Source organism: Aethalodelphis obliquidens, unplaced genomic scaffold (assembly GCF_003676395.1).
Source record: "Aethalodelphis obliquidens isolate GAN/ISIS:26980383/991018 unplaced genomic scaffold, ASM367639v1 scaffold66, whole genome shotgun sequence".
Taxonomy (NCBI): Eukaryota; Metazoa; Chordata; class Mammalia; order Artiodactyla; family Delphinidae; genus Aethalodelphis; species Aethalodelphis obliquidens.
The window spans coordinates 6546599-6574238 of NW_020838010.1; the positions used below are offsets into that span (position 1 = coordinate 6546599).

General features: G+C 37.3%; 1 protein-coding gene across 2 annotated transcripts in view; it reads left to right on the forward strand.

The window, feature by feature from the left end:
* Positions 1–2513: 2513 nt before the first annotated feature.
* HTR2C (5-hydroxytryptamine receptor 2C) overlaps positions 2514–27640 on the forward strand; it is a 257668-nt gene continuing 232541 nt past the window's right edge. Inside the window, exons 1-2 of one of the 2 annotated variants that reach the window (XM_027089542.1) lie at positions 2514–3080; positions 26785–26846. The gene's annotated coding sequence lies outside the window, so the exon portion shown is untranslated. The remainder of the gene's footprint in view (positions 3081–26784; positions 26847–27640) is intronic. The other variant, XM_027089543.1, reaches the window with a different exon arrangement.

Sequence of the window (27640 nt, forward strand, 5' to 3'; positions counted from 1 at the left end):
TGCGCGCTAAATTTCTCCGTGCACTATATTTTCCAGGCTAGTGTTGCCAAAACCTCTACAGCCCGTCGCATCCGCCAGCGCTAGGCTAGGCGGCCGCCCAGGGAACCCGAAGAGGCGGTACGCGCCGCCAGGGCCGAGAGAGCGGAGTCAGCACTCCGGGCTGAACAGGGCGCCCCGAGCCCGGCTCCGTCCCCGGCTCGGGTTCAGCCTTCTCGGTTACCGGCCCCGCGGCGAGCGCCGCTCCAAGGCGAACTTGCCTGCCTGGTTGTCACCCCGAATTCGGAAGCCCAGGCGCGCTTCTGCCCGCCGCCAGGCTAGCTAAACTTTTTCGCTGCTGCACCAGGAACCTTCCCATTCCCTGAGTAGCCTCCACCCTGGGTCCCTTCAGCACTTTTGCCCTTCTAGAGGAGGAAGAGAGAACAGCCTAAAGAGCCAGTTGTGTAGTACTAGTAGTAATGATAATGGTAATAATAATTGTTATTATTATCATCATCACCTTTATCCTCATCATTCTTGTTATTTCGGTCAGCGGCTCTAAGTCGGTTCACCCGGGAGCTGGTGAGAGTGAAAAGGTCCCTGGCTTCGGCAGATGCTATCTCTGGCTCTCGGCTCGGCAGAGTCTACTGTGCCTTGGCGAACATATTACAGGGATTAATATTTACGTTTTTTTATTTTAGTAAAACCAATGTCTGAGCCTCCGACAAAATAAATATAAGTCCCGCCAGACAAGCCAGGATGAAGCATTGCTTGCTCATGGGGATAGAAAAAGAGAACACGGGTAACTTTTTAAGATGAGTGCTTAATTATTTAAAAAGAAGACACTTTTTCTTTTCAATATTTATAAATTACTATTCGCTAACAAAGCATTTCTAACGACGCGAGCGTTGTACAATCCTTGGACTTGGCAGCGCTGTCGCCGCCACCTGTGAGGCATCGTACAGTAGCATTCAACAGATGCTTCAAGAAAACTGCGAAGGGTTTTGCTTTGCGAAACAGAACTTGAGTGTGACTGTATGTTCAGTAACAAATTAAATTTCAGAGCCCTGCAAAGTGGCTCAATTCAGTGGGGATGGAGGGAATCGGAGAATTCCCAAATGCCCCCTATTGGAGTAGAACAAAAAGTTCCGTTTACAAATCGGAAAACCAAGGCACAGAGAGAAGTGACCCAGAATCAGGAAGGAGCCCGATTCTTATCACTGCTCTCATATCCTTCCCCATCCCTAACTTCCGGAGCTACTGAGGCAAACAGTCCCTCAGCAGCCAGCGACTCCCTTCCCTTCTGCGCTCTGTGGAGTTCGAGCCTCCAATCTGCTGCACGGCCTCCCTGTAGCCTCTACCGTATAATCGCTGCTCCACCGACCGATCCCAAGCAGCAGAACCAGAGTTTCGATATTTTTCTTAGGTCCAGCTACCTCGGACCGGCTGGGAGCCAGTTCCCACTTCTCTCACCCGTGGCCCACGGTACAGTGCCATGCAGCCTCGGCAGAGATCTGACACCTCTTACTCCCATTCCCTCTTAGGAGAAATCTTCTCTGTCCCTCTTCTCGGTAACAGCAAACAGCATCTCCACTACTAAGCTTGGTCTTGGTGCCCCCAAAGCGTTTCGGCCAAGGTGGCCCTGACCGCCCTTCTCTGTGCTGCAGCCAGGACGCCGCAGGCACCTGCCCGGCGCCCCGGAAGTCGGTGAACAAGAGCTCTCTTTGCCGGGTTGCAGCTCGGCTTCCCGTTAGTTGCCAAAAGGGAGGTTCGTGGTTGACCCCTTGCCCTGCTGCCTTGACCACGCCATGGCAGCCCTCGCAGCGGTCGGGCGACCAACTGGCTGTGGCCCCCAAACTGTGTGCGGGAGAAATAGGCGCAGCCCCGCCTTGGAAACCCGAAGGAGCTGCCTTCAGTGTGTCATTCTAAGCATTTCCCAGGGGGCCTATGGGTTCAAGACGGGAACTAAGCTGTGCCCTCTTGGGGCACAAAGGCCAAGTACTTTCCTTTCTCCCTTCTCTGCGTTTGAGGCTGGGGACAAGGGTGGGGAATTGAGACTTTTAACAGGGCCAAGGCTTTTGCGCACTAAACGTATTTGACCCTGTGAATGCCTCAGTTGCTTGGCTGGGGGAAGGGGCAGGAGTCGGGGAGGGAGTTTCAAAGCTCTTTGGAACTTCCAAGACTTGAGAAGTGTTTGTTGAACTGAAATGTTCAAGGGTGTGTGGGGTGTGTGTGTGGGTGTTCGGGGAGGGGTGTTCTTTGAACCTTTAAGGGTACATTCTTGAGGACCACCCCCCCCCCCGCCGACTGACCCCGGTTCCCCTTAGTCTCCAGGCCTCATGAATCAACTTAATCATCATCATCACCACCACCACCACCACCACCACCACCGCGTCTCGCGCCCCCTGCCAGCAGGCTCCAGCTGCACTAAGAGACTGGTCCAAACAGGCCAGGGGCAGTGGAACGCTGAGCGCTGATTGGCCACTCTTGGCTCCACCCCTCATCCCTTGTTCAGCCCAAGAGCGGGGTGCAGCTTCACCGGCTCGGGGTAGGCGCTCTGGTGCTTGCCGAGGACGCTTCACTCCTCGGGTGCACCGATCTTTCTGATCCTGCCATTGGAGCAGCTAGATTGCCAGCCCTGGCTGCTCCATCGGCCTGCCTGCCCCTTACCTGCGATTGCATATGAACTTTTCTTACCTCTTCTTGCACACCGTTGTCGTCGAGATCGTCGTGGTGCTCGCGTGATGGCCTTCGTCCGTTTAGAATAGTGTAGCTAGTTAGGGGCCACCGAAGAAGAAAGAAGACGCGAATAGTGCAGAGATGCTGGAGGTGGTCAGTTACTATGCTAGAGTAAGATAGTGGAGCAAGAGAAGCCAAACCTATCCGGGGTCGCACGGTCGCCCAGAGGAGGTCGACTCGCCGGCGCTTGCCATCGCGCCGAGCTCCCTCCGTCCCTCCCTCCGCCGCGGCGCGAGATTGCGGCGCGCAGCGCAGCGCAGCGCACCGACTGCCGCGGGCTCCGCTGGGCGATTGCAGCCGAGTCCGTTTCTCGTCTAGCTGCCGCCGCGGCGACCGCTGCCTTGCCTTCCTCCCGGACGCTTGTGGTAAGTTGGAGCCCCGGGCGGCATTGCTAGCCAGGACCCTAACGGTTTAGGCAGGGGGGTGGGGTGGGGAGCGGGGACAGATCCCGGATGGCTGCAGTTTGCAAGACCGCACTGACCCGGGCGGGAGAGTGGAAGGGACTCTGAACGCGCAGATCGCCGAGGAACTGGGGTCTTGGGGAGGAAAGAGGAGCTTGCCTTCCACGGGAGGGGCACCTGAGTCTCGAAGGAGGTTGGGAAGGGGGGACTCGAAATGGGAAGGCGCCGGGCAGAGGCGCAGGCCTCCTGAACGCGGCGCCCGGGAAGCCGAGGGAGTAACGGAAGGCGGGCGTGGGGTCTCAAGAAGTGAGGTGAGAGGGAGAAGAGAGGGAGACAGAATGTGGGTGTCTCTGGGTAAAGGCTTGGGCTGCAGAAGGTGCAACTGAATTGGGGGTATAGACGACTACGTCTTTAAGAAATCTGATATCGGGCAAGTGGGAGGGGGCTCAAGGCTTGGGACAGTGGGAGCAGAGGGGAGGCGAAGGATCCGCTATTAAGTTCACATTGAAAACCGACCCTAATTTTCGGAGAGTCTCAGTGAACACCGGTAACTCAGGGGAGATAAAACACTGCGGATCTGTGTCTTGGTCTGACAGCTGTTGGCTGAATTTGAACAGCGCTGCTGATGATCACGTAAGTTTAAGAGGAGAGTATAAGGGCATACAGCGAGCCTTTTTTATTAGCTTACCTAAGTCACTTGGTGACAGTTTTATATTTTGAAAAGGATTGCCGAGAAGTCTCCAGCGCTCCCTCGTATTCCTGTTCCTTTACTCAATTTAACCTGACAAGCAATCTTAACAGCGTACCTTGGAATTGCTAAACATGAGAACAGGTTGCGATTCCTGATGCCACATAAAGTTCGTCACTGCAAAACGTGTCTGTGTGTCTGTTTCTTTAGTGCGCCGTGCCCTTTGCTTTTTGCTTCCTGTTGGGTAATATGCGACCTGAGGTGACGAACGTTTTGTATTGTGTCTGAGACACCTTTTAAGCGACAGCGCTCCTCCACTCAAATTCAGTGGGAGACATTTGGTACTTAGAGAATATCTGATTTGGTCAAGAATCACTGCCAGTAACACTGCTTCTTCATTAATATTTACCATCACAAGTCCCATCCAAGGAAGCCTCTGATTGCTGAGCCGCTAAGTGCACATACCCCTCACCACATACCTTTTCGGCAGGCTAACTGAGGGAACCTCGCTCTAGAGGGAAATAGCATTGAGCTAAAATGATTGGGGTTGGGGGAGATGCTGCGCAGTAAGAAACCTCTGAGTTCCCCAGTTTGCAGATATTTGTGACCTCACACACACAGTGGTGCAAAGGACATCTCTGTTCTGGAGTTAAGAAGTTTATCTACATAGCAGCCATTCTGACAATCAAAATATGAACACAGTAGAAACCGAGTGTTTCTGTAGTTGACTATGTATGTGTAGACATAATGAAAAAGGCCAATTGACATGCCCCACAGAAAAAATGATTTCTACCATGACCATTGCCATTTCTTTTGCAGTATTTAAGTCACACTGAATACCATCTTTCCAGAAAAGTATAATTTCTTTGCACCATGATACTTTGATCTTTAAGAGCCATCTACCTCACCCCCATGGGTGGGGGGAATTACATAATCTTTCTATATTTGGGGGAGGTAGGTTATAGAATATTTAACTATACTTCTCATTCCCTAAATATGTTCTTCTGGTCTTCCTGGAAGGAAATAAAATATTTATTTGTTTCGTCCGCACTATTTTTTTTCCTAATAGCTTTTATCATCTACAGCAACAAGCCCAACGCAAGTCCTGAGATTCGGAAGGTGGATAAGGCTTGTGATTGCAATGTCAAGGTAGGATCTGGGGTGCTTAAGCCAACACTGACAGTGCTTTTCTATCTGCATAATCTAGAGAAGGTTATTAACCTTTTCTGTGCTTTCTTGAGAGGTCTATATCTAGAGTTGTCATGGATGACGGTGATGACTTTTTCAGATAATAACATGACAGGCTTTGGTGCAGTATGAATTCATGGGAAGAGAGGTGAGAACTGACATTTTTGCAACCCTACTGGATGCTAGGCATGGAGCCAAGAGCATTACATATATACATTATTTCACATGGTCTTCACAGCCAGCCTCTGAAGAGGAAGCTATTCCTATATTATTGGTTCCATTGGATTTTTCCCTTTTATTTCTCAAGGTATTCTTGTAGATTAATTTAAGGCAATGGTGTAAGAAATCTTTCTTTGTGCTTTCAAAGCTACATGAGAAGTATATGTTTATTTCTTTAGCAATAAAAGTAAAATCTAAAAAAATTAACATCTCTGATATAATGTTGGGCAAATCCATTAAGGGCTTAGGCAACATGGGCATCTCACCCACAGAGGTTTACAGATGGTAGATTTCTTCTCTGGAAAATGAATTTTAAAATCATATTAGATTTGTAGGATTATCACTACCGTTCAGTACTTAATTATGTAGGAATATTTCTGCACTTACTGGTAAATAAATAAACCTAAATAATAACCTGAAGTCTGCATCAAACCCCAATTATTTTACTGTTCCACTTACATCCTTCAGGTAAACCTTATTACTCTCCAGCTAAAGGAAACACACAAATTAAAACAAAATTTGAGGAAAAGATTACCAGTAACCAATATTAAGTATCCTCAGCTACTCTTATTAAATTGTTCAAGGCCTGAGATTGAAGAAGGTGACTGTTGCTAAGTTATAATGGCTCCAGAAGCTCCAGACTATTTGGCTGGTATCACTAAAGAATCTTTCAGCACCTTCCCTTTAGAGCAGTGGAATACCTCACAAAATGAGAATGTATCGTACTTGTATTGAGATTATTTTAGTAGAGCATCTGGTAAAGCTTCGTGATTTAACATAAGAAATAATAAATTATGTCCCACTAATGGATGGATAGCCATGAGCAAACTAAGAAAACTTGACCATAGTTGGGGTTAATAACATATTATTTAAATATAACATATATTAATGTTATATAATAATATAATAGTATATTAACCCCATGTGATGTGAAACACATGGATATTAAGCATTTAAAAAATTTTAAATTATTGCACAAAGCGATGTTTTTATTATTATTAATTTGTCACTGTTCCAAGATACCTATGTTATTTAATCTAAAACTTGTATACTATTTAATCTTAGAAACCACCAATCACCAGATTAATGAGTGTTCCATCAGTGGATCACTCTATCTCTGCCTTTCTTCAAACCATTTTACAGCTTCCTCATATACTGAGAACATTGCTGCAAAACAGCCTAGTAATCACCATTTTAGACAAATAACATTGAAACCAACCAAGAAGTTAAGCTGCACCATCATTTAGCCAGTTGCCAGCGCATTTTATACTCTTGCTCACATGCAGCAACTCTTTGGCAGTCACTTCTGAAATTTTACTGCACAAATGATATAGTGAAAGCAGGATTTCAAATAAGATACACATGAGCTGGAGTCTTAATTATGTTTTGTCTCCCTGTACCCAACATCTCTACTTCACCCTATTTATCCCTTCCTCCCTTCAGCTGTGGTTAAGACTGTGCCACCTGCTGTTTACTAAGATACTTGCTTATTACAACATTGTACATGTAGTTGGCATTTGATAAAGTTAATCTTGTTAATATGGCTAACCTTATTCGTAGATGACCACTTACATAGTCTAATTTGAAAAGCACTAGAAAAGTCTTTTGACTCCCAAACTAGTAGCCTTCATGCTGTTCCACAGCACTTAAAATTCTACATTCAGAAATTTCCTTCTTTAATCTTAGTCATTGTCTCCTTTAAATACAAATATCCACTTAGAGGGGTAACCTGTTATCATTACCTATTAATAACTAAGCATAAATTTATTGACGGCTATCAGAAAGACTTTAGAACTGCACTGTCCCATACAACAGCCACCAGCCACATGTGGCTATTTAAATTTAAATTAATTGAAATTAAATAAAATTGTAAATTCAGTCCCTTAGTCTCACAGACCACATTTCAGCCACATGTGGCTAGTGACTACCTATTGGACAGTCAGATATAGACCATATCCATCACTGCAGAAAATTTTTTTTTGTCAGCAATGTACTAGAAAGTAGGGACCCTCACATTTTTCACAGAACACTTCCTCTACCTCCTTGCTTTAAGCAAAACCTGGATTTTTCCTACTTAGATTTCTCCTACAGAAGTTTTCCAACTTCCTGACAAATGAAGATGAATTAATCCTTAACCTCTACCTCTCCCCACTTCATTAATCTTATTACTCCTCCACATGTAAGGGCTTAAAATTATGGTTGAAACTCTCCTAGTTCCATTTTTTTTAACTTCCAAAACACTAGGACATGTCTCTTCTACTCTTATTTTAAACAATCCTTTATTGAAACATACACCATTCCAACATTTCTTTCTTGTCTCTGCTGTCTACACCTTCATGGAAATTTTTGGCACCTGGCTCTTCCCTACTGTTCATTTTTAATCTTTCTGTTCTCTGGAGACTTCAATACCTATAAAGATTGCCAGATAACAGTCTAGTCTCATAATTCCTTGACCTCACATTTTCCATTGTCCTCAGCTTCAGGCCCATGGCCACACCTTAAATGCATCAATTTCTAAAATTTTAAATTCAGAAATACTACCCTCGGATGATGACATTCAGTCCCCACCCCACGCCCACTTTTTCTTCCCTTGTACCTGCTCTTCAACCTCATCAAGTCTTCCTGGGCCTTTCTAAAAGTTCTTAGTTATAATGCCCTCTCTTGGCTTCACTTCATTTTCTTCCTAGTCTGACCCTTATGTCAGTCATGTCTGTGTTTCTCATCATCACCCAATACTTACCCCTCATTGCCCTTTTAGTGTTTCTACCTTTTACCTCCACTATTTTGAGTTAATCTCGCCTATTTTCTACTCTGATTGTGAGCATTAATGGAAAAAACTAAGAAAACTACACATTTACAGTTATTAAAATAACCAAGCTGGGCTTCCCTGGTGGCGCAGTGGTTGAGAGTCCGCCTGCCAATGCAGGGGACACAGGTTTGTGCCCCGGTCCGGGAAGATCCCACAGGCCGCGGAGCGGCTGGGCCCGTGAGCCATGGCCGCTGAGCCTGCGCGTCCGGAGCCTGTGCTCCACAACGGGAGAGGCCACAACAGTGAGAGGCCCGCGTACTGCAAAAAATAATAATAATAATAAAAAATAACCAAGCTTTCCTCTGACTCATTTTTCTATTAAATGTTCCTATGAGCCTGTTCCCCATCGTATGTCCAACCATACTCCTCTATCAGAGTTTCTTTTGGCACAGGGGAAAATGTTGAGGTAGTCAGCAATGACCATTTCATCTGTCCTAAATTTTTAAACATGTTTCTTATTATTCGAGTCTAAGTGACTTTAAGAGCAAGGTATCCTCTGGTGGACAGCAAAGGGGATAGATTTCTGATAAAAGGGGTGACCAATAGAGAAAGCAGAGCATATAGAGTTAGTCCAAGGTGCCTTGGAGACAGCCTGAACTGCTGTACAAGGTGATCAGCCAAGTGTAGGAGGAATGAAGGTGAGTAGTGAGTGTGACTGTCCAAAGAAAATGAAGCAGCTTGAGATTGGGAGTGAGGGAGGAAGGATGAACATTCAGAGTTACCAGCATTATTGGCAGGATATGAAGGTAGACTCAATATAAAATTATTAAAAATTAAAATTAAACACCATTGAAACCAAAGACAATGTCAACTAACCTCTAGAAAAGAATAGCAATGAACAAACTGACCAGGGCTCTCTTTATCATATGCGTGTGTGTGTGTGTGTGTGTGTGTAAAGTGACTGTTGTCTTTAAAATCATTAGTAAATGTCTATGAGTAAATGTCACAGTGTTCAAATCTTTTTATACGTGTATTTTAAACTCAGATCTCTCATTTTATCTCAGTAATCAAGATTGAATACTTTCAGGTATGGCTTCATGTAATCAGGGTAGGAAGACTTGCCCAAGTTAGCAAGTAATTAGTCTTCAAAAAAGAGGTATAAAATATGATAATATTAGCTGTTAATTATTGAAAGTTACTATGTACTACACATTTCTAAGAGATTTGCATGTATTACTCATATAAGCCTCACAATATCCCCATGAGAAGGTACTACTAATATCCACACTTTGCAGGTGGGGAAACTAAGGCACCACAGAGGTTAAATAATCTGGTCAAATTAATTGACGAAAATCAAGCTTGAAACCAGGCAGTTTTGATTCCAGAGACTATGGTATTAAGCAGTAAACTCTACTGCCTGTGTTTAGGAATTGATTAGTTTTTCTTTCATACTATAGTCACTAGTCTTTGGTAGAACAGATTTGCATGTGAACATGAGGATATTCTTGACAGTGTCCATTAATCATTAATGTGCTGCTTGGCAAGGTAAAGAAAGGCATGTAACATTTTGTCTGGAGATTCAGCTACTGATACAAAAGTAGAGCAAATGAGAAAGTACTGTTAATGCCAAGGGACACAAGGACAGGTAGCCTGAGTGAAGCTCAGTGGAGTTGCAGAGATCATTTAAAGAGTGAAATGAAATCAGGGACATAATGCTATTATATACAGAGGATGACTACAAAGGGTTAGGTATCACTATAGTGAGTTGGACATATAGGTGTATGTGGTTTGTCCTCTACGCAACATCACAGCAAAGGTCATTCGAATTTGGTCATTCATATAAAGTTGCCTACTTGGAATTGAAACAGGAAAATTGAACTCCTGGAGGTCAGAGACTGGAGTGATAAAAGGCTCATTAAAAATCATTTATCATATTTCAGAGATATTTGAAGGGTTTTATGATCCCATTTGCCATGTATTACCTTTTCACACTGGCATCAGGAGAAATAATTTGATAACTATGACTTAAAAAACAGGTATTATAAAAAAGTAATAGCTTTTTAGTTTAACAATCTGAGCCCAGGTAGAAAGACTGTACCAGAGTACAATATTTAAACTAAAGTTAATGCATGGTAGAAAGAGCATACTTACAAAAATTCTGTATGTTTAAAGGATTTTTTTTAAGTTTCTCCTTTTAAATTAACAACTTACATTTATTACTTCAATTTTAATGACACAAAAACTGTGATTCGTGATCCAACCATGATTTATTACTAGAAATAGTGGAGTCAGATTGGAGAAGTCCAGTACTGTGGTATGAGCTCCCCCTCCTAAATGTATTTAAATTCTACCTGGTCTTCAAGATTTAGCTCAAGCCCTTTCCTCTTACATGAAGCTTTTGTTGACTAGCCCACTTATATGGCAAACCCCTTGCCCATAATAAGTAATCAGTTAATGTATCTTGATTGATACATTGCCATGTATGATATCCATATCTGTATCTAGCTATGTGATCTCCTAGGAATGTATATTTCAATGGTTCAAGTAAAAGTGAAAGAAGATAAAGGAAGAACTAAAGTAGAATTTTTAGTACACCTGCACAATAGCATTTAAGAATTCAAGGCATCTAAAAGAATAACAGATTTCTCTGAAATGATTACAGGTAATCTCCCTGAACAAATTTTAGAGCAATTAATAAATTGTAAGTATTTTTAAACTAATTAGCTAAAGCTTAGCCCTATTATGTACAGCTTCATTTTTCATTTCACAGGGAAACATACCATGTTTTACATATATAAGTGTGTCATATCTGTATAACAGAGAGGCACCACATTCTATTGGCTACGTACCCATCTGGTGAAGATGTGCTCAATGTTTAGGAACATTTTCACATTCTGGCCATAGAATCCCCTCGTTATTTAGCCTTTAATTAGTAATCTCAAAGGTCTAGATTCATTTCATGGTATGGGTTGATGACTCAGAGTGAAGCAGAACTTTTTCTTTTTAAAATAATCCCCAAATGCCTTTGCAGCAAATAAATTTGCAAACAAGAGCTTTATTGCCTCACTTTTGTAATGTGACAGGAGTTCATAGGTTTACTATTAATGAATTGCTTTGATAAAATCATTAATCTGTTAGTTTTTTTCATCATAGATTAGAAAAACAGTTAAAATTAATTTAATGCTTTGTGGCTTGTTCTAGCAATTTTTCGGTTAATCACTGATTCCCAAACAATAATAGACCCGTATCTTATATTATATAATGTCAATCTGAAAGAGATTCAGAGAGAAGTTGATGATGTTATTTTTGGTGGAAGTAAAGCAAGAAGGATCTGGTACCTCTCCAACAAATTTTTTTAAAAACCAAATTTTAAGAAAGCAGAAATGAACTGGTTTCTCTAGTCCTTTCATCATGCTTCCATACCTATTTTAAAAACTCACTATGCAAATGGAAAAGAACTTATGATGTATGGTAGAAGTATAAGCCTCCAAACTACTCATTGGTACAATGACTCTTTTCCCCCCTTTGGAAGATATCTTTTTTTAAGATGGTTACTTCTTTTTTAAAAATTTTTATTGGGGTGAAATACACATAAGATAAAATTTACCATCTTAACCATTTTTCAGTGTAAAGTTCAAAAGTATGAAACACATTCACATTATTGTGCAGCCATGACCATTGTCTATTCCCATAACTCTTTTCATCTTGTAAAACAAACTCTATACCCATTAAACAATAACTTTCCATTCTCCCCTGCCGGCAGCCTCTGGAAACCACCATTATGCTTTCTCTCTGATACAATGACACTTGTTCTCCAAAGTCTTGAGTTAGCAAGTACATATTCTTTAGTTTGAAATTTCATTACCCTCCTCTCATTGGGTAGTGGTCTACCTCAACTTTTCCTGTTTCTACTGCCAAACATCAGCCAATTATCTAAAGTTTGTGAGTAAATTTACAAAATTCACTATCCATGTTTATCTGCCAAATTAGTCAACTATAAGATGAAGGTGAGTCTAAAAGCCTGTAAGAATTGTGGATTTCAGTAAGTCTTTGTTGAGGGCCTACTATATGCCCAACACTTTGTTGGATGTTAGAGAAGTGATATACATATTACCCATTACATCCCTAAAGAAGCTAATAGTCCTATTATACCGAAAAGGCAATTCCATGTAATAATAAAGTTCTTCAATTTATGGTACAGGCTTCATTGATTTCTCTCTTTCCTACCCTCCCATTTAGGATGAATGAGGAAAAAATGGGTCAGTCACTTGCTCTACTTGAGCCTCAGTTTTTACAACTATAAAATGAGAGAGTTGAAGTAGGTGGTCTTTCTGTCAGCGTCCTTCAAACTAACCTCTTTGTTACAAACAAGAATACGGAAAACACTGAGGTTAAATAACTGACATCCTTAAGGTTATAAATCTAAAGACACAAATTATATGAATATATAAAACAGGGAAAAGAATATAGAGAAAACTCCCACAGATTTTACCACTGTGATGAAAATAGTCAGAGTTTAAAATTCAAAAACATTGAAAACCTTAGAAGATAATATATTGCTATAAAGTAATTTGGTATTATTTTTTACCTTAGATTAGTACCATTTTCAGAAGAGCAGACAAATTTGCATGTCCATAGTTGATATTCTGAGTGTCTTGATTCAGAGTGAAGCAATAGGATCAAATAAAAGTACACGTATTTCTGCAACATAATATAGAATACATTTATGGCAACACATATTGTTAGACATTTTTTAAAAGACCCCCTCCTCCCAAATTATTTTACTTTCACATGATAAGTGAAATAATGTTCATTCTTTCTGCCTTGGAGTCATTCTTGGATCACCTCTCTTCATCTTATTCTCAATTAAATCCATCGTTATAGCTTCTGAATAATTTTTGGAAAATGCTGCTCAGATATGTCCCTCTTTTTATTCCCATTGTGATTACAGCATTTCATGCTTAGTGCTTTAAATCTCACTTCATACAACTTCCCAATTCCATGTTTGAACTCTGCACACCCCCCACTCCCACCACAATGGCACAGAATAATGCTGCCCAACTCCAGATGCCAAAGTAGCTGTCAACTGCCAAGGTAAAACAGACTACAAGGTGGGTCATGAAATAATGATCTCCAGGGAATGGGTGACATTGGGAAATGACTGCAAACAGTCTCATGGTTCATTCAGAGAAAGATGCACTGTCTTATTATGAAGGTGAGGGGTTAGAGGGGGAGGTGAAGGTATTATGCAGACTATACGCCAAGAAGCAATGGTTAAAATTCAAATGAGTTACGATTTTGTATATGTAGTGTAAAAAGACTACTGGCCATATAAAAAAGCATCTAGGTTGACCCCCACGTACATAAGACTACTAGAATTTGAATTTTGAATTTGAAAGAAAATAGAAACTATTGTTTGCACCACTAAACACACTGGACTGCACTTTCTTGTTGTTATTTGGTTTTTAGATTTCACGGTCTCCTATGTGCCAAGCATGGTGTTTAAAGTTTTATATGCATCATCTCACTTTTTAATTTGAGTCTTATCTTTCCTATTGGATTATGAATTCACATAGGACAAAGGTTATATATTATTCATCACCCACCCCAACTACCCTCTGCATACATCATTACACATTGAGGGTTCGTTCAATATATATTTGCTGAATAATTAATATATAAAAGCACATGAGCACTGTGGGAAAAGATTTTTATGGTGCAAATTTAGAATTAAATAACCTGGGTTATAGTCTTTTGTGGGCCTCTATGTTCTCACCTGTTAAGAAAGTAAATCAGACTCGATGGTTACTAAGGTCACTTCAAATGGTACAATCTTATGAAAATACTAACGGTTTTCTAGTTCTGAAAATCCACCACAAATAATAATGCTCAGGTAGCTGATTTTTATAGCCCAGAAAATAATGCTCATGACTAACTACATAAAAAACCCTTAAAAAAGCTAAAGCCATTCCTCATTTCAGGTCTTGACCTTGTTATTTTCCATTCATTCATTCCAGTGTCCTACATTTGAAATGATTTATGTTATTTAAAGATTACTGAATGAGGGGAAATATCTCTTATTTTTGTCTTTTATTACTTAAAATAAATTTAAGAGACCATTGGCTATCAATAACAAATTAAACATAACCATTTTTTGGTGGTTTAAAATAAACTGTGTGCAGCTACAAACCCTCCACAAGTGAAGTTATTTAATGACTTGATAGGATGGATAATACCCTGCTGTCTTTGCAGAAACCATTAAGTTATATATTATAGTTATTCTAATAGATCACAAACTAACTTCTTTAGGCTATAGAAATGTCACTAAAGAATAATTGTCATTGATTTACCTTTCTCAATAGGATCTCTAACAAGATTTCTATATCACCTTGAATGGTGAATCATAACATGACAGATATTTTACTTTTTGAGGGAGTTAAGGAAAATTTTTAAATATTTTTTTAAATTTTAAAATGTTTAATAGGTATACAAAGTTTAAAAAGAAGTAAAGGTCAAGTGGATCAAAATGCTTCAGAAAAAGTCTTTTCAACGTGAAAGCAATGCAGAAATACAAACAATTCCAGTGATTCATATTGTCAACCTTTGAACATCAATAACTGTTTTACCCATAGTAAAGAAGAAAATTAGAGATATTTATGTTCCCTAGTTTAAAACTTTCCATTATCTTAACTCTTATAGCTATAAAAGTGTCAGGAAGAATAAATACACATCATATGCAGAAAACTCAAAATTTCTTGATAACACTACATATTTGCTAATATAGGTACATTTTTAAAGATTCAACTTAATATCTATATTATATTCTCTTTTATCACTTTTTATATTTTCTCTGTCTTTTTAATTTTCTGTATTTGCTATTGTAGACTTTTTCAGCCTAAGAGCTACTCTTTTATTCTCCTTTCCCTCTTTTTTCTCTCTCATTATTTCTCTTATTTTCTAACACAGGCAATATATACAGCAGAAGTGTTTAATAATACAGTCACTGAACATTCTTATTATTAATATATCTACTTCTCATACCATAATGAAATTTACATTTGTAGACATGCAGAGTTTTCACATATCTTTCTCATGTATTTTCTCATTTGATTTTAAACATAACTGGGAGTTAGTTAGGGCCAGTTTTATTACATCGATTACACAAATGAGAAAACTAGGGGTAAGAAAGGTTAAATTACTAATCCAAGGTCACAGAGTTAGTTGTATAGCCAGGATTCAAATAAATCCATGCTTTCTCATTCAAAATTTTAGTCTATTTCCAGTACACCCCCTTCCCCTCATGCCATGGACATTTAGTTCCAGAGGACTTTAGGTGTTCACAAATAAGTGGCGTAAATATGAAAGAGAGAGAGAGAAGTCATATTACTCTGGGATGATTAAAGAACATCTGACAAATGTTTACTTTTCTACAGAGGAGCAGACGTTCATTTGTATATGGCCAAGGTTTAAATAAATATAGGCTGATTGATGAGTAACATGACTTTGATGAAAACCTGAAAAAACAAATCACTTTCTGCAGAATAAATTGTAAGGCTAGCTGTCCAGTTGTACTTTAGGCAAGGAATGTTTCTTGAAAGTCAATCAAGCCCTCTTTGATTTCCCCTTCCAATATTTCAATACAGTGTTTCAACTTATGTCTTTTTCCTTACTTTTAGAACCACTAGCCCTACCCCTGTTCAAATTTCCTGTGATATCCAGAGCCCTAATAACAGAGAATACTTTGTAGTTCAAAATAGAATTAAATACAAGTATTGGAAAAGACTTCTTTTCAGAAGAAAATTCTGATTAGTATAAAGTGGTCCTATTAGTTCTCATTAAAAAATTGATAGAATATTGAATTGTTTTACCCCAAAGTCAGCTTTCAGTGGAGAATTTTTCATGGGAGTTCATTAATATCTTGCTGAATATCAGTGTTGTCAATGTTCCAGTTTATGATTGAGCTTCCTAATTAGACATTATCTTATTCCTTTAATATCTTAGATTTAATTGAATACATAAGCTATTACTTTATAAAGGGCTTTAAAAGAAAAAGAAATTGGTGGGCAGATATTCATCTGGAGGCCTTTAATTGCATTTTATATAATCCTTTTCCCCTGTATCAAAACCTATCCTTTATGAGGAGTATTCGGTTTACTCTACTTGTATTTAGAACTCTTGAGTCTTTGAAGGTGACCCCAGATGGTAGGAAGGAGAAAAGGCAGGGTCATTTATGGCTTGTTCATGACTTCTCCTTGTGTTCTATTTTGATCTCTAATTACATCCCCCTGAAAAATACCTAATTCCTGTGCTACCATCTTTAATGAATCTAAAGTTATATCATTTGTTTTGGTACACAATAATTTCAAAAGATTTATTCACTTTTGTCCTCAGCCAGGTTTCAACCTGTGGCACTGAAGCCTACTCTAGATCTAGCTGAGTAGCCATGTAGATTTTTATCATCATCACTAAAGAAATATTTTTTGAAGCTTAATTATGCCTGACATTGTAAAAACGTGGCAGAGAATATAACATTTATTTTTAGAGGCACAGAATTGGCAAGCCAGTATTTAATGAACATTTCTTCTGTGGTATGGTTACTACCATGGAAGGACTTACATCTTATTTGATAAAATATATAGACATGCAACAAAAATTGGGACATTATATAATACTAAATGAAATACTAAATTATGTGCCATATACAAATGAAGAGAGAGAAACAATTAAGGGAATTTTATTGTAAGAGATAGGAACTGAACTGGAGCCCAAGGATAACCAGGGTTTGAACTGACACAGAGGAAGGGAAACCTTCCAAGGGCGGTGGGACGTTCATGTTTCACAGTGTGAGAAAAAGTAAATTAGGGACTAGTTACTGATTTAAGTATATTTAAGATAGTGGTGAGACATGCACCATCCGATGTTCTTTGGATAGCTGAAAATATAATATTTGATCTCTGGAGACAGGTCAAGCCTGGAGGTAAAAGAATTTAGAGCAATTCATACTAGTCTAGTTTAGCTGAATTTCAAAACTTTCCAAGGGAGAGAAGGTTGTAAAGAAAGAAGAACAAAGATCCAAACTTTAAGCATTGATTATTCAAAGCTTTGGGGAATATCTAAGGATCATATTTATCACAGAATCTTCAAAATGAAACTCCCAGGTTTTTTCCCAACTTTATTCATTACTACATTCAGTGATTGTTAAGGTTCTGCTCTGTGCAAGACATTTGACAGTACTCCAGGGCCTCCCAGAAGAGGAAAGAATACTTAGTTCTTATCTCCAGTAGTTTGGAGTCTAGTTAGAGCTCTAGTATATAAACTCTACATAAAGGATTTGGCAGAAAAAGGCCACTGTTAAACTTAGACAAATTTCAAGGAGTAGAGTAGATAAAAAGAGATTGTATGGGATTAAAATTCTGATCTGAAAACTTCTTTGCCCCAAAGCCTAAAGAAGGAATATGAATTTGGATAAACTTTCTCAGGTGACTTTTTCACTATAACCTAAACATATAATGACCAAATCTCTTTTTTACTGACTCAAATTTTCAGATGGATTAAAAAAAAAACTCTCCATGAGTCTGGAGTCATTCATGCCCAGTCTTTTTACTCTTAACTTACTTAATGAATCAGCAAACATGAGTTCAGCACCTCTTATGTGTGCAGAAATGGGTTAGGTTAGTTGAACAATGTAAGATTCTTACACAGAGGAGTAATGTGGATTATTTGTTATTAGCAAGCCCATAGATATCTGAATTACACGTTGGCTTATACTGCAAGTAAGTAAATAATGAGCTGTAGTTTAAAATCTCAGATAAAATCAACTGTCTGAATATCAAGTGACTGTTAGTTCTCGATACCAAAAGAGTTTTTATTAGATTATTTATGGAGTTGGATAATTTTAAGAATATTAGCAAAGTACTTTATAATTCCTAAATGCATGGATGAAATTATAAAAGCAACAGCACGTTAAGTACTAAGCATTTTAATAAAGCAATAGAACAAAAGTGTACTGAAAGAATTTGTAACAGACTTAATATTGCTTGTGTTTTAAAGATGAATAAACTAAGGCTTTAGAGAGGGTTCCTGACTTGTTCCAGGTCACACAGCTAATTACTGGCAAAGCTTACAAAGAGAACCCAAATTTCCTAAATCTGAAATCAGGTTCTTCTTTACCATGGCCCACTGCTTCCTGAAGGTTATGTGGCATATTAAATGAAAGCCTTTAAAAATTTGACTACAGCATACTGTCCTTGAGAAGCATGTCATGCTTAATAAATTCAGAATGAACAGAAAGTACATTTACATTCTTGGCTTCAGTAATTAGAAAGTTAGTACAAGTATGCGAATACTTTCAAGATTATGACTTCTATTCTTACCGACATATAGGTAAAAGGTATGTGTGTGAGATATGATATACATTACATGTATATAGTCACAATGAGAGAAAGAAACATGTAAAATACAAATAAGAGTATTTTTTGAGATTTAAATTAGATGACTGAGCAGTTGACAGGCCACGTGCACTTATTTATCTTAGGCTTTATTTCTTAATTTGTTGGCGAAACTGAAGTCTGAAACAGCTCAAGGCTGGATGCTTCCATTCTATAAATTACATCTTTTAAAATGTACAAATGCAAGCATGAGTCACTAGCTACAGAATTCCAGCTTTAATCCATTATGTCATTTTTATAAGAAAACAAACCAGTGACCTTCATGTGGTTTTAAAGACAATGAATCTGTGAACAACAGAGTAGGTGAAAGATGAAATCATAATATAAACAATCATGAGTTCAATGGCATAATGTAAAAGGTAAAAAAATGAAGTACATTTTAGAGAATGAAGTCTGTTTGCTTCTGTGATTCTTCTTCCATTATTCACTTGCATGTATGCTTTGCATATGTTGGATTGATTTGAAACCGAATTGAAACATTCACATATCTTGTAAGCAAATTTTAAATAGTTAACTTTCATTTAGATGTGCACTAGAGGAAATGGTAACCAGAAGGAAAGTGGATAGCTCAAAAAATCCTCAATGTGTGTTTTGATCAGTGGTATCAATTTTCTATTCATCCAACTTTTTTTTTTTTTTTTTTTGTGGTACGCGGGCCTCTCACTGTTGTGGCCTTCCCTGTTGCGGAGCACAGGCTCCGGACGCGCAGGCTCAGGGCCATGGCTCACGGGCCCAGCCGCTCCGCGGCATGTGGGATCTTCCCGGACCAGGGCACGAACCCGCATCCCCTGCGTGGGCAGGCGGACTCTCAACCACCGCTCCACCAGGGAAGCCCTCATCCAACTTTTTATCAGAACTTTTAAACTATAGTATTACTGAAATTATTTATATTTACCATTCCATATAGTAAATATAGACCAGAATCTTTGAGGTAAGAAGTAGTTCAGGCAAGAAATCATGGGACCCTCCGGTAAAAACAGGAGAGGAAGGGAAAGGAATTAACAAGTATTGAGCCCCCATCATATCCTAGTCAGTGCATTTGGCAAAGTACATATATTACCTTAAGTAATTTTCACAGCCACCATAATAAATAGGAAATGCAGACATAGGGAGGTTAAGTCACATACCCAAACACATCGCTAATCTGGGGCAGAGCCTGGAGCCAAACCTAAGTCTGTCTGACCACAAAGGTTGTGTATACTTTTACCATGGCACCTTAACAGCCTTACATTTTTAAAATATCCCAAATACTCATGGAAAAAAATATGCTCTCGGGATAACAATTACTTAGTCACTGAGAATGTTCTCAAAGAACTAAATGGAAGACAAATTAAGAGACATTAGTCATATATCAACTTCTACAAATCAAGAATGTGTGTATTTTCAAAGATCTCAGTTCATTTTTAAAGGTGAGAGAATAATCATTTACTAATAGAAATAAAGATGGAAAAAGTGTGCAAAATGTTATCTAATAATAGTAATTGGCAATGAAATAGGAAAATGGAAGAAATTAATCATAATGTTTTTTAAAAAAGACAGACACAAATTATTTAATCATAGATTTTTGTGATTAAGAGCATTTAGAGTAGGTAAAGGTTAAAAAAAATTAACTTAAAGCTTTGGAAGATGGTGTTTATTAATGAAGATTATTGTTATATTTGGAGTGATTAATATTGTTATCTATATACTCTTTAACATAGAGTAAGCAAGTGTTCTAAGGGTAGTTTGGGGAATAGTTTTAAAGAGCACTTTAAATAAGTTTTAGGATCTAAGCTTTCTCATCTTAAAAATGAGGATAATAATTTGTTCCTTGAGGGATTGACCCTAGGATATATAATGTATAATGTATATGAAGAACCTAGCACATAATAAACTTTCAGTAAACAGTAGAAGAAAAAAGACCAGACAGTTTCACCTTAAGTTCCCCAAAATCATATTTACTAGGAAAAAAGGCAGTCATAATAACATAAGAAACATTTTGACTACATATATCATGAAATTCCATTCTGCCTTTGTATCTTAATAGCATAGTACTAGTTGATTCTAGTTGAATCTAATTTCATATTAATAGTCAATTTAATTTCATATAGTCATATATTTTCATAATTAACAAACTCAAATCTAAACATGGCACCTGCATTTTAAGTGCAAATCATATTAATGTCAAATTGTAAAGCTCCACTTTATGTCTTTCTATAACTTTAAAATGTTTTCTTCTGGTATATAACTTCAGTTTGATAAAATATTTTGTATTGCATATTTTCTATAATTTTTACAATGAAGCTTGTCACTTCAAGTTGAGTAAATATTATGACTAGATGTTTTTTAATAAAAATAAAGCATACCAAATAAATCCACCTGCTATATAAAAATATTTTAAGAATCAGTTTCCAAATACTATGCAGAGCTAAACCCTATAGAGTATTCAGAATCTATCACTAATTTCTAACTCAATTCTGAACTCAATAGCTTAAAAATATTTTTTAATTAAAATCACCAGTTGTATATATGCTGGTACAGTTTAAACAAAAAGAAACCTGAGAGGAAGATACAAGCTTGCATAACAAGGTACAGAGCCCCCCAAAATAACCTTTAATGAATATCACCGTGACTAGAGAAGTTAAAATGAAGAATCAAACACAAGTTTTGCCCATAATAAAGAATCTAGAGTTTCTTCTACTTGGCCATTTATTGAATGCTTAGACTTGACACTTTCCTCACCAGAGAAGTTACTGGTATGCATAATTTGGTATTAAGATCAAAGAGTCATCTCAAAGAGAAAAGTTCATATCATTGTCATTATATAAGTATAAACACTAAATATTTGCTGATGCAAGAAAAAGGCTGGATAAAAATTGACCTTTGATGGTATCTTATTCAATTGAAAAAAAGACTGTGTAATGTTTTAGTCATCTTGACATATTTGTCATTGTTTTAGTTTTTCTTTTTAATGTCCTGACCCAGCTTCCACATTACTACAAAATGATACTTTTTGTTTATACATGCAGAGCTTCAGATATTAGAATTATTATTTTTTAATTAAAACCTGGCCTTTCATGATTTTTAGATGTATTGATATAAATGTTTACACTGTTGTTATGTGAAATTAATGTATTCCCCAATAGATTTTTAAATAATACAATCAGTCTATCTTTCAAAGTTATTTTAAGATCTGATTTTTCATTTGAAATGGATTTAACCCAAGATCTCTTTTTTAAGTTTATTGAGATATAATTCACATTCTATACAATTCACCCATTCTAAAGTATACAACTCGATGGTTTTTAGTATACTCAGAGTTGTACAACCATCACCACAATGTAGAACATTTTTATCCCCAAAAGCAACCCTATACACATTAGCGGTCACTCTCCACTCCCCTAGCCCCCCCTCCCTCTGACAGCTCTAGGCAACCAGAAATCCTTTCTGTCACTATAGATTTGCTTATTCTGAAAACTTGGAAACTTTTAACAGATGTACTTGCTGAGAATGTCAGAGAGGGTTTTTTTTGGGTTTTGTTTTTTTGCGGCACGCGGGCCTCTCACTGTTGTGGCCTCTCCCGTTGCGGAGCACAGGCTCCGGACGCGCAGGCTCAGCGGCCATGGCTCATGGGCCCAGCCGCTCCACGGCATGTGGGATCCTCCCGGACCGGGGCACAAACCCGTGTCCCCTGCATCGGCAGGCGGACTCTCAACCACTGCGCCACCAGGGAAGTCCAGAGAGGTTTTTTATATTGAGGAGTTGGCAAATAAAACAAAAGAAACTTTGTGATTAGTGCCAGGCAATAAGGTCTTGACTTATCTGGCTAAATCCTTAATTGTTTCACATTTCCGAATGCAATAAAATTTTGCATCTGAACTTCTATTATCCTTATTTTTGTTACTCAATTTTACTTTAGCCCTGCACAATCAATAAAAAGGAGACATCCTCAAAGTACTACTGTTCAAAAGCAATTAATTAGGAAAACCTAAATTTCAAATTCAGTAAACTTAAATTTCTAGTCCATTTCTTTCATTTTTTCCATTCTATCCAATCAGCACTTGCCAAACATGACTATCCTTTCCAGAAATGAGGCATTTACAACAGAAAACTTTTGTGTATATGCTATTTGCAGTTGAATGCCATAAGAAGCAGTTGATTCAAGCTTGCCATCTGTTTTTTCTAAATCTCTAATATGAAACATACTTCCTTAAAATTACACCTATTCAGAAGAGTTTTATGAAACAAAACTGTCTCTCTTCTGATTGGCTTTGCTTTATTCTTTTACAATAGTGGTGGAGCGTAACACATTAGTAGGAACTTTCAATTGGTATACATTTTAGCTGCCAACATCAAATTTTTTTTCAAAGTACATAGAACCTGAATATAAAAACTAGAACCTTCTACCCAAGATATCATATTGATATCTACTATTTAGTAGACTCCTCATTAAAACAATCTCATAATGTCTAATAAAATATATAAATTTTATTTAAATTTACATTTAAAATCCTATTTACATCCCCAAATACTTCTTTTAATCTTTTTTTTTAGTAAATATGCTCTATACACACTAGAAAATAACTGTTTTTATCTGCATTGTGCTAAATATGAGGATGTGATAGAAAATGCATCATTTTGTATTTGAAAGCTTTCTCCAGTGGTTTTGTCATTTGTAATTGCTCCTTTGGTTTGCCATGCTCTGTTGGACTTCAGATTCATTGCTCCAAGTGTCACCAATAGTCTATTCCATTGCTCTCTTTGACATGACACAGTAAGTTTAAAAGGCAGGATAGTGTTAGACAAAGATTGAGATATTAAAAAATCCATGGTAACTTGAAGAGAAAGGTAAGGAAAATTAAATTAATAAATCAACAGGATAAGGCAAGGGGATATGTTTGCTTTAAATAGTCTTTACATAGGACTCGGTGAGAGAAAAAAATGTTTTGAAAAAAAGGTAGAAGAAATAGAAAAGGAGAAGAGTGTACTGTATGGTTCAATTTATGAACTTCTAGCACTGGCAAAAATCATCTATAATGATAGAAGTAAGAAAGTGGTTGCCTGGAGTTAGGGGGTGAGGGTGAGGGTGACTACAAAGGAGCAGGAGGACAGAAACATTCTATGTTCACTGGCAATTACACAGGTGTGTATACCTTCATCAAAACTGATCAAACTATATTTTAAATATGTACACTTTATTATATGTAAATTATACTTCATTAAAGGTATACATATTTAATTTACATATAATAAAGTATTATTTACATATAATAAAAAGTATAAAAGATTTTTAAAATGTCAAAGTGGGCAGTAAAGGGTAACTTTTGGTTTGAATGTGGTCGTGTTTTGATCCTGAATGAAAGATGACCCTTCTCCATGTCTTTCCAAAGTACATTCAGCTCTTTTGTAATGTTAGCATTTACTCATCAACCCTGGATTGAGCTGGCACTTTAATAGCTTTTAGGCACATTAAGATAGGCATTTCTTTGATAGACATTCTACTCTAAATGCCTGCTTTTTCCCCATTATTTAAACTGAGGGGAAAAAAAGCAACGAACTCATCCATTAAATATTCACAGAGTTCTTAGGACTTTTAAAGTACAATTTTGAATTGAAAGTACTGTTTTATAATATCCTTTTTCAGGGTAGGCTAAAAGCAAAAGAACAATACTTTTGCAGGAAAAGCAGGATAAAATCTGTCTTGCACAATCACAAAATTGCCTTTATTGTCACTTTATAAATCAATTATAAATAGCTTCAGAGGTCATGGGATTGCACATATGAGATTCAAAAATATCCTATGCGCTATTTTTGTAGGAGGGAATTGTATGGTGTTTGGATTGCTATGTAGAATGAGGTTGTTTTTTTCTATGTAGAGTCACTAGCCTGCAAAGGAGAAAAATCTATAAAAGTCATGGGGGAATTTACAAAAATAGCTACTCAGTAAGATGGATAGAAACTTGAAATGACAGAACGTTGATAATAATATATATCTTAGGCTTATGTATAAATGAGAGAAAAAGACGGGAAAGGAGAGTGTATGATAGAGGCAAAACATTAATATAAAGAATGTCATGGTTGGGGCAAATCAAGTAAGGCTAAAGAGAGACAGAAATTGAGAAAAAATTTAATTTCCCCTAGGGTATTCCAGACTTCTTCAAAATTAATTAAAATTTTTAAATGTACACTGAAATGTTAGAAGCATCAGAAAATATATTTTCAGTTGATGATTTTGAAGAAATTGTTTTAACTGTCATATTGGGTTTTTTTAATGAAGGAACAGAAATGCTCCATTATAAGATATCTCAATCCTTCCCCAAGGGGTGGGGGTGGGAACCTGCAATAAATAAATCCTTCATAAATAAATGGCATAACCACAATCACAGCTCACATTGTTCTGACTGCAATAGTCACAGTTAACCACTAGGGGGCTGTAATTCCATTGGCAGCAGTTCTCCGACTACGAACGTTTCATTCCCTGCAAGGGTACTTGTACTGGTTGGTGAAATTAAGTGGGCGCTACAGCAGGCAGAACAGGTCATTACTGTGTATTAAAAGGTTTTATGCTTTACTGCATTGCTATGTATAATTGTTATTGTATAGACTAATAACTTGGCCACCAACTTCATCAAGCATGGAGTCTCATCATTGCTCCAAGTTGGCTATTAATTTTGTACCTCAGCTTCTTGAAACATACTAGGTAGAACCAGTTTTACATCCCTTTTCATGAAGAAATTGTTTTTATATACTATAAGTCCCCTACCATTTCATTAAAATAGAGGTTTAATGTGATCATGTGTTCTCACATATATATTTCAATAAATCTTTGTATTATTTGGAGCTGTAAAAGAGATAAGAAAATCCTGGTTTAACTTTTTTTTTATAACATTAAATGTATTTTCTGAAATTTAGATTAAAATAGCAAAGCTCTTATCCAACTTGTTTATTACTAATTTGAATTCAGAACTATTTTTTTTTATTTACTGTCATAAGGAATGAAAAATATAACAATTTGTTCTTATAGTCCATTGCATCTTGGATGATTAAAGGGGTAATTACATTAAATTATTTAAATTGTGGCCTTAAATTTTATCACATAAATATTGTATACTATGCTTCAAACATGTTATATTGATGATTATGAGCTAATAAAATATTTTAATGTCTTCAAATAATATGATAATTAACATTTCATATGTATTTCTCATCACATGAGAACTGGTCTTTAAAGCACACCATTCTACTTACTTGGCTGAAGGAAAGAACTAGCTTTGTAGGGGAGAAAAATCTTTTCCTCTACCCTGTTGGGTTCTATTCTTGAGGACTGCAAATTAAACTGACAAATGAGAGATTAAAAGCAGTAAAAGGTTTATTTCACATGTATATGGGAGCAACAAAAGAAAACAGCTGGCTTGTTTAATGGTTCAAGTTAAAGGCATATATACCTAATTTAGCAGGGAGAAGGGAAGGGTAAGGAATGGCTTCTATGGGAAAAACAAGTAAGTTTCATTTGGAAAGACAGATGGGTTTTTAGGAGAACAGACAGGCGATAAGATTGTGGTAATGTTTGTCTATACAGGTATGAGTGGTCTTTACATCTTTAGAGCCATAAAACTCCCCTGGAGAAGGGGTTTATGGTAGCCTCATTTCCCAGAAGTTGCTGTTTTTAGTCAGATAAGGGAAGCTCCGAAGTGGCTTTTTTTCTGCATCTATTGAATCTCAAAATGTCTTCAACTTAAAATAATCTGTATACCAACTCTGTGGGGGCTCTAAGTGGGTTCCCACAGCTTTATATTTTAAGAAAATCTTTGTATTTAAAAGTTTGGGTCATGTTTTATGTGCTTTGGGAAACTTCTTATGCTTAAAACATGTTAAATATTAATGTTGTTATACCAAATTAATTTGTCCTACTGCAAAAATGTAGCTAGCTAATATTTGTTTTAATTTTGTTTCCACATCCCAAAACAAATACTGTCAATAGATACTTTTAAAATAATTGATACTGAAATGGTGATTTTTCAAATGCTATTTCCCCTTCCAGCTTCCAGTATCATTTTAATACCTATGGGTAAAATAGCATTTAACTACTCCTGGTCTGTAATTATTTTATGTGAAATTATGTTTTAACTTAATATTTGACTTAGAATTTTGCTGATTCATTTATAATACTTAGCTGATATTTAATTTCTTCTTGAACTGAAGGACTGACACTGATATACATCCTATACTAATGTTTGTTTGTTTTTTAATTCATTTTGTATAAATGAGACTGTCTTTATTCTGGTGCTAATGGATATCAGCCTCATTACTTTTCAGTTATGCCTTATACGTGAATAGTGTAAATAGTTACCTTACTTATAGAGTTCTTATTGCATTTTTCTAAATGTTTGCTTTTAGGGTTATCAGCCAATATCCATGAGCATCTGTAGGCCAATGATCACCGTCCTTCAAAAATAATTGTAAGTATACCCATAAACATGCCCGAGGACTCTTATTTGCAATAATATTCAACCATTATATTTAGGTGATTCCTATTATTTAGCTAATTTAGACCTACCTCTGACCTAGTAAAACATTTGCCATTAGTGACTTACCATATCTGAAGAAGAATATTATTTAACTGGTAAACGACATTTTAATGCCACCTTAGAAAAGATCTCAGTCTATCTTATTACCAAATAATGTGATCAACAGACACCCTTGCCAAAGTGTTAATCATCACCTGACTTTATATTAAATATATTTTAAAAAGATAGCCTAAGAACAATTAAGTTACAAAATATAAATGCTCCATTTTCTCCTTAAGAAACAAACTCTTATATCCAAGATTGGGGCATAGGAAATCCAGTTATTATTTTCCTATTATAAATTTTACAAAACAAACCTCTTGAAAATATTCCTGGTGGATCGACCTGAAAATCTCAGGAAGAATAAGAGGGAAAACTGAACTTTGTTTCTCAAAAGGGGATATCAAGTTATAAATGCTGAAAAACACTGCTCTAGAGAATGGACAACTCAGCATTCTATAGGCTTCCTGAGCATGATTATTTGACTGGGTAAAATATATTACAAGTTAGGTAAGGTGGGTCAACATATGGTCTCTTATTTTAAACTCCAAACTGCAGAGGGGATTCTCAATTAAATTTGAGTGTTCTCAGAGTCATATACGTATATTTAATACCACAAAATGTTTTTAGAATGATAGTTTTGGGGGAAGAACTGATATGATCGTGGAGGTTAACTCACTTTGACA